This window comes from Schistocerca piceifrons, chromosome 1, assembly GCF_021461385.2.
Source record: "Schistocerca piceifrons isolate TAMUIC-IGC-003096 chromosome 1, iqSchPice1.1, whole genome shotgun sequence".
In the NCBI taxonomy this organism is placed as follows: Eukaryota; Metazoa; Arthropoda; class Insecta; order Orthoptera; family Acrididae; genus Schistocerca; species Schistocerca piceifrons.
This window is the reverse complement of record NC_060138.1, coordinates 287,004,513-287,017,274: the sequence shown is the minus strand read 5'-3', so window position 1 is coordinate 287,017,274 and position 12,762 is coordinate 287,004,513. Positions and strand designations below refer to the sequence as shown.

Sequence of the window (12,762 nt, the reverse complement as noted above, 5' to 3'; positions counted from 1 at the left end):
TCGAAAGTCTATGCACTGTAGTGAAAGGATGATCAGAGAACTCAGACACCATCCCCAGAGATAACATAAAGAAACTGCGTACTGGAAAGTCAATGTTATTAATCCCTTCGTCACATTAATATAATACCCTGACGTGGCAAAAGTCATGCGATGTGCATATGAACACATGGCGCTAGTATCGCACATACAATAAATAAAAGTGTAGTGCATGGACGAAGCTGTCATTTGTACCCACATTATTCATGTACAAAGTTTCCGGCGTGAGTATGGCCGTACGACGGGAATTAACTTACATTGAACGCGGAGTGGTAGTTGGAGCTAGACTCATGGGACACGCCATTTTTAAAATCGTTACGGAATTCAATATTCTGAGATCCACAGCGTACCGAGAATACTGGACTTCAGGCATTACGTCTTACCATGGACAACGTGGTGGCCGACAGCCTGCATAACGATCGAGAGCAGCGGCGTTTGCGTAGAGTTGCCAGTGCTAACAGGTAAGCAACACGTCCTGAAGTGATCGCAGATATCAATGTGGGACGTAAGGTGTATGTATCCGTTAGTACAGCGCAGGGCGTTAATGGGCTGTGGCAGCAGACGACAGACGCGAGTGCCTTCGGTAACAGCACTATATCGCCTGCAGCACCTCTCCTAGGCTCGTGACCATATCGATTGGACCCTAAACGACTGGAAAACCGTGGACTTGTCAGATGAGGCACGGTTTCAGTTGGTAACAGCTGATGGTAGGCTTCCGATGTGGCGTAGACCCCACGAAGCCATGAAGCCAAGTTCTCAACAAGGCACTGGGGAAGCTGGTGTTGTCTCCGTAATGGTATGGGCTGTCTCTTCACGGAATGAATTGGATCCTCTCGTCCAACCTAATCGATAATTGACTGGAAATCGTTATGTTTGACTACTTGGATACCATTTGCAGCCGTTTATGGACTTCATGTTCCCAAATAACGGAATTTTTATGGATGACGAAGCTGCACGTCAGGACGTTCTGTAGAATTCGGGGGAATGATTTGGCCACATAGACAACCCAAAATAAATCACATCGAACATAATCGAAAGTTTAGTTCGGCAACACTTTATGAATGGCATAGAGTCAGCATGGCACAATATTTCTGAAGGGGATTTCCAACGACGTATTGAGTCCACGCCAAGTCGAGTTGTTGCACTCTTTTTTCTTTTTTCTTTTTCATTCATCAGTCTTCTAACTGGTTTGATGCAACCGCCACGAATTTCATCCCCGTGCCAACCTCTAAGGGCGGCACTTGCAACCTACGTCCTCAGTTACTTGCTACATGTATTCCAATCTCTGTCTTACTCTACAGTTTTTACCCTCTACAGCTCCCTCTAGTTACTGATGGTTAAACATATGTTCTTTCATATTTTTGCTTGTTCTTTTCAGTATTTTCCACATATTCCTTTCCTCTCCGATTCGGTGCAGAACCTACTCATTCCTCATCATCTATGTCCACCTAATTATCACCATTCTTTTATAGCACAACATATCAAATGCTTCGATTCTCTTCTGTTCCTGTTTTCCTCACAGTCCACATTTCACTACCATACAATGCCGTGCCTCAAACGTACATTCTCAGAAATTACTTCATCAAGTTAAGGTCTACGATTGATACTAGTAGACTTCTCTTGGCCAGGAATGCTCTTTTTGCCAGTGCTAGTCTGCTTTTGAAGTCCTCTTTGCTCTGTCTGTCATTGGTTATCTACCTAGGTAATAGAATTAATTAACTTCATCTACTCTGTGACTATCAATCCTGATGTTAAGTTTCCCGCTCCTCTCATATCTGCTACTTCTCATTAAGATAGTATTTCTTCGATTTACTCTCAATCCATATTCTGTACTCATTAGACTGTTCATTCCATTCAGGAGATCTTGTAATTCTTCTTCACTTTCACTAAGAATAGCAATGTCATCAGCTATAAGTATCATTGATATTCCTTCAACTTAAATTTTAATTCCACTCTTGAACCATTCTTTTATTTCCATCACTGCTTCCTCGATGTATAGTGCGAACAGTAAGCGCAAAAGGCTACGTCCCTGTCTTACATCCTTTTTAATCTGAACACTTCGTTCGTGGCCTTCTACTCTTATTATTGACTCTTTGTTCTTGTACATGTTGTATATTACTTGTCTCTCCCTATAGCTCAGAACTGTTCTCAGAGTTTCGAACACCTTGCTCCACTTGGCATTGTGGAACACTTTCTCAAGGTCGACATATCCTAAGAATGTGTCTTGATTCTTCTTTAGTTTTGCTTCCATTATCAACTGCAACGACAGAATAGCCTCTCTGGTGCCATTATCTCTCCTAAAGTCAAACCGATCGTCATCTAACGCATCCTCAGTTCCCTATGGTATGAACACATTCCTTAGTTGAAGCACTACATGTTGTCCTCGGGTCCTTGCAACACGAAAAGCCCTTCTCCAGGGGTTTTTAACTTCTTTGACCGCTCTCGTCTCATACTTTCGTCATGTAATAATACCTTGTCTCCCGCCTCAAATTCTTTTGGATTTTGCATGCAATCATAATATTACTTATACTTTTTCTTAAGTCCTTATTAAAACTCCTTGCCATCTGGTGCATCTGGGGCAGTCCCTCCTTAAGTTCTGTTGCGTAATCATCATAGTCGTATCGTACTTTAACCAGATCTCACTGTAGGTTCGCGGAAATATTCCGTAATTTCCCGAGAAATAGCCTGATTTGGGTGAACCAAGTCGATGAGTGCAGTGTGGTGTTGTATACGAAAATGACAAAATATACCCATCCATCCAGTTTTCTTGCTTTGTTCCCTCATAATGACATAGATACTCTATTAGCATTCAGTGCATGCTCCGTTGGTCTAGAAATGGTTTGCACAAGACTGAAACTTCTCAGTCTTCAGTAAACTACAAACTCTCTTCTGGATATCACTTAGGAAGTTTGTTGTCAATAATACTAACGATATTCCGCAATTGGTGATTACTTACTGTACGAGACTCACGCTATTGTGCCTAATGTGTTATAGGCTCTGCCACGATTTAGTTTCGTGAAGTGTTGGATGTATCTCTTCCCTTTCTTTGTTACGTGAAGCGGGCGAACCACAAAAAGCAAATACTTGGTCAGGTATTTCGGTCAGCATAAGTCCACCTTGAGCTTATTCCGCGTAATTTTCTGTTTCTGATAACGCATGCAACGTCAAATGTACTCTCTTGCGTCTTTTTTTCATACCTCCCCATGACAAATACCTTTTAAGACATATGTGCAGTTGATTCCCTAGCGTCCATCTATGGGCGAATCATGAAATTCCTTTGAACCGGCTGGGTTCTCTTCTTCACTAATTATTAGTTACTGGTCGTTCTGCTCTTGCTGATCAGCCTTTCCCACGTTCTTAAGGACTGCAGCTGAGTCTTCTGGTATGCGTGACAATTCATTTCGCGACCCTTTTTTGTACATAATCATAAAAGAGTATTCTGCCAGTTTAACCCTGAATTTCATTAACCTTGACGATGGATTACTTGTACGCGCAATCATTTTAACGGCTTGAGATCAATATAGACGACAAGTATATAAGTGTTCTAGTACTACACTGTCCACAATATGGCTAAGAGCTCTCGCCCAATCGTACTGTACCCTTCTACTGGTCAGTTCAGCATTCTGGACGCGAGAGGTATTGGTAAATCCTGTCCTAATTCTCCTTAACTGTATAAGGCACCGATTGGTTCCTGCTGGCCTCTGTTGTGATTATGAACTGCTTCATAACATCAGGATACTGTAAGATCGGGGAACCAACAATTATCGCTTTTAATTCTTGGAAAGCCAGTTCCTAGTGTGTCGATCACTTGTAGTTTGGTCCCTTCTTCAGTAATTCATGTAACGGTTTCGCTATATGGCTAAAGTCCTTGATACAATTTCGGTGAAATGACACCTTACCTAAAAAATTCTTCAGCTGCCTTGCATATTCTTTTATTGCAGTTACTCTTTGTGGGTTGGGTTTTAATTCTTCTGTCATAATTATTTGTCCTATGTAAGTTACTTCCTTCTGTGGGAACTCACGCTCGTCAACCTTCAATTTTAGTTTGTGCAGTCAGGATCATTAAAATATTTGTGAGTCTGGCATCATGCCACTCTAACATAGTTCCGAACACGTCATCATCATCTAAATATACAAACATCTTATGTCCGTGAAGTCTGGTTAGTATTGCTTTCATCAGTCGTCGAAAGTAGCTCATTTATCTATCACTCCCACTGGTAATCTCTTGTACTCATAATGTACCTCTCGAATAGAGAAGATTGTTTTCTTCCTGTCATCCTCATTGAACAGTATCTGTTGGGAATCCTATGCACAATCTAAAGTGGGGGAGTATTTGGATTTTCCTAGGCTGATTAAAATCTCATGAGCACACGGTAGTGGAAATACAGTGATAACGTAGTTGGCCTTATATTTTCCCCCTTGACGATTACTGTGCCTATCTTCACCTTGGGGCTGTACAGTATAACTTCTTATTCCGTGGTATTCGGAATACTATTACTCTCTGCACAGTCACAAATTCTGCAGGCAAATATGAGCCCATTTGCTGTTTTTGCTTCTTTATTATTCCTTCGGTCAGGTCTGTGACCCGCATCTTAATCCTGAAAATCTTTTTGTCTCGTGGGCCTTTTCCTTCAGTTGTTCATGTTTGTTTTTTGTTTCCTTTAGTTGTGATGCCCTATTGCTTCTTATTTCTTCTGCTCTGACGCTCAGGAGGATATTCTCCTATCTCGGATCTATTTCGGATTCTATCTGAATTCCTACTGATGCGTTCAGTGCCGCATTTGCCCTCGCAACCCATCTTTCTCGGCTGCCCAGTGTCCATTCAATGGGACAATGTTCCTCTAATGACAGCTTTATCCTTGTCTACAAGACTTGATGGTTCGGCTTCCGTTCTGTCCGTATTCATAGTGGTCAACCTCTACTATATGAAACTTGTGTTTTACACACACACACACACACACACACACACACACACACACACGCACACCTCGTCATTTATTGTCATGTTAACATTGCAACTTGGCTATCTGCATATAATCCATGAGGAAATCTAGATTAAACACCCAGTTCCACTACTCTGGTGGAATACTGGATATTCTTCATAAGCAAATTGCATTTCAAAATCAGGATGACGCAGGTTTGCGATGTACGTGTCGTATAAGTCTGTAGTTTAAATGGAACATTTTGAAACGTTGGGAGGCAGTACCAAGCACTAATATTCAACTAAACAGGAGGAATAATAAGTATAGCGTAGACTATCTCTTGGCGGAAATCTGTGTTATGCATTAGATTCCATTGGTCTGCTGGAGCACGGGCTTTTCGTCATAGCCCAGCTGCATTTCAAAATCAGGAAGATGGATGTTGCTGGTGGATCTATCAGAGAGGACTAGTTTTAATGAAACATTTGTAACGGCAGGAGGTAGCATCACTCAGCAACACTCCACTAAAAAGAAGGGGCTGACAGTCACATTGCAGTCAATATTTGCTAACACAGATTCAAAAACATATGACATGGAAATTGTACATAAATGCCATATTAAAGCTGGGGAAACATATTTTTCCTCATTGCAGAATTTGTTAAAGTGATAAACCATGCATCAAAATTCCATGTTGAGACGGATAATACCTAAAAGAATCAATGTGTTGAACAGCTTTAAACCATTTACTGTCGAATATCATGTTCTGCAATTTTTCTTCCATGGGGATAATAAGGACACACAAAATCAGGCTGTTTCCGCCTATGGTTTTAATTATATACCTGTTAAACAGACTTTACAATCAAGAGCGAAAAAAGCTTATAAACTATTCGATGACTGTCTTACGTTTTAATTATACACCCTAAAATCGTTGATTTTTAACAGAGACGATATGATTACTATACATAAGTTTCGCTGTGTATTTTTCATGTTACCGAGCAGTATTTACAATATGTCCCCTGTTATATGCTTCTATTGTGAGGTAAATTGGTGAGCATCTATTCTTTTGCTAAGTGCTACAAACTCTAGTTCTATACACACAACAACATTAAGGATAAACGTTGATGACATGTGCTAAGTCCTCTTCCCTCAATGCTTTCATTGCTGATGTTAGATTTTATTTTGATTGTGAATGTTATGATACTCTTTATAAATACGTGTAAGATGTGAGTCATATATATTCTGACTTGTAAAATATTTGGAAGTAACCACCTGACGCAGTATGAAGTGGAATGATTCCATAAAACGAAATACAAGGAAAAAATGCGATAAACGTGGATCACATGGGGGATGGGATAAACAAAGTGCTCTCAGGACGTCTACAACACAAGTAGAAAAGTCCCAGCATCAAATATCCAATGATTTATCACAAATAACGTAAAATAACAGTAGTACATCTCTTTGACTACTTATATGCAGTTCATTACATTTACATCGTCCGCCCCCGGTACCTGAGTGGTCAGCGTGACAGAATGTCAATCCTAAGGGCCCGGGTTCGATTCCTGACTGGGTCGGAGATTTTCTCCGCTCAGGGACTGGGTGTTGTGTTGTCCTAATCATCATCATTTCATCCCCATCGACGCGCAGGTCGCCGAAGTGGCGTCAACTCTAAAGACCTGCACCAGGTGAACGGTCTACCCGACCGGAGGCCCTAGCCACACGACATCATCATTACATTTACATGTAGTAGTCATTCATTCACTGCAATTTGCAGTTAGATACAAACCGCTGAAATACCAATTTCAACGAAAAAATTCATTGATTTACACAAAAGTGAAAAAACCAACTGGCATACCCTCCTGACGTTAGAGTCCGTCAAACGATGATATATATGAAGGACAGCATTTCCCTGTTAAGATATGTTGCTTGAGTTCTAACAATATTTTGTATTGCCCTTTTATATCTAAAGAATCAAGTACTATAAACAACATTGAACTATATATAACTGTAAGTGTATGTTCTCATAACCATACCCAGTATACTCTCAAATGACATACAAATAAAATTATGTATTCCACCCCACGATTACCTTTGACTCATTGTTGCTATCCTCAGGGTACTGTAGTTTGCCATTCATTATCTCCTTTTATATGAGGTATCACTGAAGAATGTAATGCTGGTCTGAACTCTAGATTTCTTTATGCTTAATAGATGGTCATGCATCACTTTCGGTCATGACTCCTAAAATTATAACGCATATTGACACTTCTGATAAAATCACACGACATGTTTAGTTGACTAGTGACGTTTTCAGTGTGTGTTAGATGCTGATGCCTGCACCTGTATGTCAGAGTTCTTAGTGTACCAACACTAAAACACGTGACAATATATGGGGTAACGTGTTGCAGTCTTCACTACAATACTGGTAATATGCCACCAAAAAATACCTAACCTTACCCAACCCGTCCAATCTAGTCTAGAGTTGTTTATCATCTGTATGACATATTTTGGGAAAGTGTTCAGATGGATAGTAAACTGTCGTGGAAAGCCCACGTTCAGGATCTTGTTCAAAGACTTACTGCTGCCATTTTTACTATTCGAACACTATCTGAAGTAAGTGATCGTTCGACACGAAAATTAGACGCCTTGCTTATTTTCATTCGCATATGTCATATGGTATTATATTTTGGGGTAACTCTTGCCATTCTCAAAGGACATTTTTGGCTCACAAACCGGCAGTTCGGGAAATAAGAGGCGTAAGTTCGCGAACGTCTTCTCGACCCCTGTTCACTAGTCTGGGTATTCTGACATTGGCCTCTCAATATTCACTATGATATCAAAAGATCCGGACACCTGGCTGAAAATGACTTACAAGTTCGTGGCGTCCTCCATCGGTAATGTTGGAATTCAATACGGCCCAACCTTAGCCTTGATGACAGCGTCCACTTTCGCAGGCATAAGTTCAATCAGGTGCTGGAAGGTTTCTTGGGGAATGGCAGCCGATTCTTCACAGAGTGCTGCACTGAGGAGAGGTGTCAATGTCGGTCGGTGAGGCCTGGCACGAAGTCGGCGTTCCAAAATACACCAAACGTGTTCTATAGGATTCAGGTGAGGGCTCTGTGCAGGCGAGCCCATTGCAGGGATGTTACTGTCGTGTAACCACTCCGACACAGGAAGTGCATTATCAACAGGTGCTCGATCGAGTTGGAGGATGCAATCGCCATCCCTGAATTGCTCTCCAATAGTGGGAAGCAAGAAGGTGCTTAAAACATCAATGTAGGCTTGTGCAGTGATAGTGCCACGCAAAACAACAAGGGGTGCAAGCCCCTCCATGAGAAACACGACCACAACGTAACACCACCGATTCCGAATTTTACTGTCGACACTACACACGCTGGCAAATGACGTTCACCGGGAAATCGCCATACCCACAGCCTGCCGTCGGATCGCCACATTGTGTACCGTGTTTTGTCGCTCTACACAACGTTTTTCCATTCTTCAATCGTCCAATGTTTGCGCTCCTTACACCAAGCGAGGCGTCGTTTGGCTTTACCGGCGTGATGTGTGGCTTATGAGCAGCCGCTCGACCATGAAATCCAAGTTTTCTCACCTCTTGCCCAACTGTCATAGAACTTGCAGTGGATCCTGATGCAGTTTTGAATCCTGTGTGATGGTCTGGATAGACGTCTGCCTGTTACACATTCCGACCTTCTTCAACTGTCGGCGGTCTCTGTCAGTCAATAGACGAGGTCGGCCTGTACGCTTTTGTCCTGTACCTGTTCCTTCACGTTTCCACTTCACTATCACATCGGAAACAGTGGACCTAGAGATGTTTAGGAATGCGGAAATCTCGCGTAAAGACGTATGACACAAGTGACATCCAATCACCTGACAACGTTCGAAGTCCGTGAGTTCCTTGGAGTGCCCCATTCTGCTCTCTCACGGTATTTAATGACTCCTGAGGTCTCTGATACCGAGTATCTGGCAGTAGGTGGCAGCACAATGCACCTAATATGAAAAACGTATGTTTGGGAGTGTCTGGATACTTCTGATCACGTAGTGTATATATTCTTTACTGTCGTTTCTTGTTAACAATATCAGCTTATTCCCAAGAATTAGCAGCTTTCACTCAGTTAATACTAGGCAGAAAACCAATCTGCGTTAGGATCGCACTTCCTTAACTCTTGTGCAGAAATGTGTACAGTGTACTGCTGCATTCATTTTCAGTACGCTACCACAACAATTCAAACATCATAGCAGTAATCCACGCACTAACAAATTGAAACTGAAGGGTTTCCTCATAGGTCACTCTGTCGAGGAGTTCCTTAAAAAGTTAAGCTGATTCCTTTGTTGTAGTGTTGATTGCGTTTATTTAGAATTACGGCTCGACTTTTTTTGGATACATTAACATTTTATTTTATCTGTTATTACTTTTATGTTGTAATTTCATGTTCTGACACGTTCCATGACCTTGGAGATTTGCTCCTCAATTTTGTTCTACGGATGTGGACGTGTAAATAAAATAAAATATGTGAGTTCTGAATTCTAGAACTATTCTGATTAACATTTCCCTCTAACTCGTCGAATTGTGTTGGTTCAAATGATTCAAATGGCTCTGAGCACTATGGGACTTAACATCTATGGTCATCAGTCCCCTAGAACTTAGAACTACTTAAACCTAACTAACCTAAGGACATCACGAGAATTTTGTTCAGGATACATGTGTATACATGTGTATTGTATGATCACCTAGCAATCTGGGGTACAGATATTGCTTTTGAGAGGAGCGGGATTCAGATTTAGGATTTCTGCAGTATTCCTAAATCTCTTACGGCAAATGCTGAGTGGCATACTTACCTGTCCTTGACAAACCTGTGCCTCTGCTGTCCTCATTAATGATATATTTAGCTATTTTTGAGTACATACTTGTGGTGGAGTAAGGGAGCTGAGCAATCTGTACAAGAAATTGTAGTGGTGGTCTTATATATAGCCCTTCATGGTAATCTATCTAGGAGAAGCCTCTTCGTTTCTTCATAATTACTAGAATCTCCATTTATTTCAGCATGCTTTCAGTACTTAAGCCGGATTCTCCCTCTACAGTTTCATCTCACTCCTTCCTCCATATGTATCTCCTCCACAAAAGACATTTCCTCGTGCCTTCATTCCTTGGTTGCTCAAGTCCAGTTCTGTCACAAATGTATTTTCTCTCCATCTCTCTATGGTTACAGATGACAGAGGGATACCCTTTTTAGGTTAGAATCAGGATTCAGGCACCTTTTCTGGAGGAAGTTAAAATAACAGAAGAGCACCACAAAATGCCTAAGAATGCACAAAAAGGCAAGGTTAGCCTCGCTCATCAGAGTATTAGAGGATTGAGTAATAAGGTATAAGAGCTACTTGTCTGTTTGGAAAACTGATAGAGATCTGTAAAGGTAAACATCCTGCGCCTACGTGAGCACAACATAACCGCTGGGTTAGACAAATTACATTGAAAAGATTACACTATAACATATTACTAATGTAGAACTAACATGACAAAAGGAGGAGTTGTTGCATATATTACTACAAAACGAAAGTTCAAAAACACTGAGCCATGTAGAGTATGTAGTGATTAGCACACAGAAGTGTCAAGTAATACTGAAAAATAATTATCTTTTATTTCAACTGTGTCTAGATCCCCACAAGGAAATTTTGAACTTTTTTTATAAGGAATTTGGAGTCCATATAATGCTATCTGTCAGAAAGTAGCAAGACGTTAATAGACTGCGGTGATGTCAGTGTACGTTTTCTAAAGGATTCTGATAGGAAAAATCATCTGAAAAACTTATTTCGATCTTACAATTTGATCACAGTATTTAACTTTCCAACACAAGTGGATAAAAACACTAGAACCCTAAATGATAATGTTTTCTTTGATGAAGCTCAAAACAGGAGAGCAATCACATACCCAGTACCAAATGCTCTCTCTGATCATGATGCACGGTTAGTTGGGATAAAGAAGCTAGTGCCTTACGTCACTCGTACTGCACGTTGCAAATCGCTTACAATATAAATGGCTCCAGAGCTAGTGTTTTTGTGAACAGATTGCAAGAGATGACCTGGGCTATGGGCTAAAGTTTGCAATGAACCAAATGGAGGCATAGAATTTAATCATTCTATGACAGATTCATATCATTATTTGGAAATAGCTTTCCACATAAATTAATATGAAAGGACATTAAACGACCAGTAAGAAAACATAGACCACTGGAGGAATTACATTGCCTTGTGCACCAAAAGTGAAATATATATGTTGGCAGAACAGATGTCCGCACGTACAAAGGCCAGACATTTCAAAACGGTGAGCAAACGTGAAGCTCTGCACGCGAACGAAACTAATCTGGAAAACATTCCGAAGCAAAAATGAAGCGTAATCAGAAAACGAAGACTGGTATTTTATGAACATGAAAAGAAAACAAGCGGTGTTTTTCATAACATCCACTAAAAAATCACCCAATACTGTAGAAACAAAAACTGTAACATCGGAGGTAGGAGCCAGTGCTTTGTAGAGATGCAGTCCATTAGTTTCCCTCATCCGTGTCATCATACTCGCTACGCTGTTTAACGGCAAACTCTCTGTTCCGCTGCATACAAACATAAAACAGTTGCGTGTAGTATAGCAGCGATACACGTTGCGTGTAGTATAGCAGCGATACACGAATAAACGGGTGACACAGGAAGTGCAAGTTTAAACTGCACGCTTAATTAGAGCGTGATCCACACTGCTGCTCTGTTTGCGAGTTTCTGCCTGCCACTGTGTGGCGTACGGGGTGACGGCAGGCAACGAAAACTGCTTAGACATGCTACTAACTTCCGTTCTCCTGTAATTTTGGTGAGCGGAACGACAGATTCACCAAGTGTGTTAAATCAGTTTTCTCGATACAAAGCGCAGGTAACTACTCTCTGGAATTTATTCGCCTACTCTCCAGGACGGTCAGATGCAAACGACCGAGTGAGGTCTAGGCCATGGACTTGCATTCTGGAGGACCGGGGTTTAAATTGGTGTCCAACAATACAGATTCAGAACTTTCCTGACGCTTCCTTAAAATCTCTTCCTAGAAAATGTCTGGGTGATTACTTTGAAAGGGCCTTTCTCCATTCTTACCCAATGTGAGCTTATACTTCGTTTCTAATGGCCTTGGTCGTTGACAGATTGTTGAAATGCAACATTTAATCTACCTTCCTCGTGAATGAATGTACAAATACAGTTATCGGTGGAATTAGTTTTAGTTTATTAGCAACATCCATCGGCGATCTTGTTAAATAAAAATAACGCAGTCGCACACAAGTCACTGGTAGCCAGAGGGAAAAGATGCTCTCCAAGGGTCGTCTGGACTTTCAACTCGTGGAAAGCAGTGTTCTGTGCAAGATACACTGATGTGACGAAAGTCATTGGATAATGATGTGCGCATATACAGATGGTGGTAGCATTGCGTACACGAAGTATAAAAGGGCAATACACTGGCGGAGCTCTGACATTTGTAATCAGGGGATTCACGTGAAACTGTTTCATAAGTGATTATGGCCGCACGACGGGAAATAACAGACTTTGAACGCTGGATAGTTGTTTGAGCTGGACACATGGGGCATTCCACTTCGGAAATAGTTTCGGAATTCAGTATTCCGAGATCCACTGTGCCAAGAGTGTGCCGAGGATACCAGATTTCAGGTATTATCTCTCACCACGGACAACGCAGTGGCCGATGGCCTGCACTTAACTACCGTGCGCAACGGAATTTGCGTAGATTTATCAGTGTTATCGGACAAGCAA

At 41.3% G+C, this 12,762-nt stretch overlaps 1 protein-coding gene across 1 annotated transcript in view; it reads right to left on the bottom strand.

Annotated features, from left to right (window-relative positions):
- Nucleotides 1-12,762, bottom strand: part of LOC124712760 (alpha-1D adrenergic receptor-like) — a 72,558-nt gene that overhangs the window by 24,281 nt on the left and 35,515 nt on the right. The window lies entirely within an intron of this gene.